Source organism: Carcharhinus amblyrhynchos, chromosome 4 (genome assembly GCF_965287045.1).
Source record: "Carcharhinus amblyrhynchos chromosome 4, sCarAmb.v2.hapA, whole genome shotgun sequence".
Classification (NCBI taxonomy): domain Eukaryota; kingdom Metazoa; phylum Chordata; class Chondrichthyes; order Carcharhiniformes; family Carcharhinidae; genus Carcharhinus; species Carcharhinus amblyrhynchos.
In genome coordinates this window covers 113,570,275-113,572,407 of record NC_137327.1, presented here as the reverse complement: position 1 = coordinate 113,572,407, position 2,133 = coordinate 113,570,275, and the positions used below count along the sequence as shown (strand labels likewise).

General features: G+C 44.6%; 2 non-coding genes across 2 annotated transcripts; one reads left to right on the top strand and one right to left on the bottom strand.

Annotated features, from left to right (window-relative positions):
• The first annotated feature begins 787 nt into the window (after positions 1–787).
• LOC145342752 (U4 spliceosomal RNA) lies at positions 788–926 on the top strand. The gene has a single exon (XR_013886610.1). It is a non-coding gene; the product is annotated as a U4 spliceosomal RNA (small nuclear RNA).
• A 133-nt stretch (positions 927–1,059) lies between these two features.
• LOC145342729 (U2 spliceosomal RNA) lies at positions 1,060–1,251 on the bottom strand. The gene has a single exon (XR_013886596.1). It is a non-coding gene; the product is annotated as a U2 spliceosomal RNA (small nuclear RNA).
• Between the last annotated feature and the right edge of the window lie 882 nt (positions 1,252–2,133).

Here is a 2,133-nt window from a genome sequence, read left to right as displayed (position 1 = left end):
ATGTTAACTCTGGTTGATTATTAAGCGGTGCAATGTTGTGATTGCTCAACTGCTCTTCCTTTGAAATATTTCTGATCTATAATATTGTCTTCACAATGACCTTTTCAAAAAAATTATGAAAGGGAGAATTGCACCTCCATTGTTTTTAGCAAGTGTATAAATAGTGCTGTGACATTTGTGATAGCATTCATATGTTAATTCATCGGTATCTGTCATTAGCATAAGGGAAGAGATTGAATTCAGCAACAGGTCTACTGCCCGTCTATCCTTGAGAGAGCTGGCCAGCAATTTCTAAGGAGTGTTGGAAATGTATTTATAATATAGATAGAGGCTATGTCTATGTGCCAAGAATGTGCTGGAGTCAAACACTTGCGCTTTTATTAACGGTTAAATGAACAAACATACTCCTATCCAAAGCTCAGATTGCAAGATGTTGAGCTGCAGAGTACACATTACAGCTGAACTCCGCCTCTCTACCTTCTCCTTCAGCATCTCACTTCCTTACAATAATCTGGCTTTTTAAGCTCATTTGAAAGGCCTTTACGTGACTTCCTCCACAACCTTCACCTTTGATTTCACTTTGGGATTTCATTAGCATACCACAGTCTCAAAAAGATTCCATCACATTGAGGTGGCACGATGGCACACCGCTGCCTCACAGTGCCAGAGACTTGGGGTTTGATTCCCGGCTTGGGTCATTTTTTTTTAATCCAATTTAATCAAATTGGGTCTTTTAAGAGACTTTTAGATAAGTACATGGAACTTAGAAAGATAGAGGGTTATAGGGAACCTTGCATAGTGGCAGTATTGTAGCCGATGAGGTTTAACCGAGGCGCGATTATTGCTTATTGAAAACTTTTCCCAATAGTGCCCCCCCCCCCGCAAGATACGGATGTGTTCGGCACATCCTTGTGGGCCGAAGGGCCTGTATTGTGCTGTAGTTTTTTTCTATGTTTCTCTGCTTCTAAATCAAGTCCAATTCAGAGTCTCAACAAGTTGAGACATTCCCAGTCCAAGCTGACAAGACAGGGCTCTCACCTCCTGTCTTGGACTTGATCTACATGATCCAAGCTGACTGGAGTAGGCAGAGCACCTCCTCCAAGGCTGGATCTCATTTGCATCTTAGCCAAAAGGCCGAGATGATGCTTTTAAAAATTGCTTTAATTGAGGCTAAAATGTAACCCAATGACTTCAACCAAGTACGCCATGTCGATACTACACTTGATCTTAGCCAAAAGGCCGAGAGGCTTCGATCATTGTCTGTGTGGAGTGTGCATGTTCTCCCTGTGTCTGCGTGGGTTTCCTCCAGGTGCTCCGGTTTCCTCTCACAGTCCGAAAGACATGTGAACCAGGTGGATTGGCCATGCTAAATTGCCCCTTAGTGTCAGGGGGGCTAGAAGGGTAAATGGGGTTATGGGGATAAGGCCTGGATAGGGGATTGTGGTCAATGCAGACTTGATGAGCTGAATGGCCTCTCCTTCTGCATGTGGGATTCTATGATTCTACAATGTGGCCTTGGAGGAAAAATGCAACCTAACGTATCGATTTACATATGCAGAAAAGACATATATAAATATATCTGTGAGTAATTTAGAATAATGCAATACTGTGAAATGGGTCCAATGAGTATTCATGACAAGGGACACACAGGACCCACTTTTCCCATTGTGTCGCGCTTGTTATTGGGCACAAAAGTGTGGTGACGTCGGGTGAGAGGCCATTAACGCGATCCGCGCCCGCATCCACGCAGATTGTCACTTTACCGAAACCCAGGAATGGCGGCAATTCGACTCGCACCCAAAACAGGCGCAATGGTGATTTAAATGTATTTGCAGGCATTTAAATTGAATTAATGAACTGCCTGCCCAACTTTATCAGCAAATCCCCCCTTACCACTGCGTTTGCCAATCTGGAACCACACCATAACGGACATGCTAAATAAAAGTCTGAATCGGGCACTCCAGCTGCTGAAGGGCGTGTTCAGAGCTTCCAACAGCTCTCTGACTCAGATCGGTGGTGGGAGGGAGTAGGAAGGCCGGTCAGATCATTCTTTGGTTGCGGGGGGGGAGGAGAGTGAGGCCAGATTATTGTCTGATTTGGCAAGGGGGAGGAGGAGGCAGGTCAGATGTATCT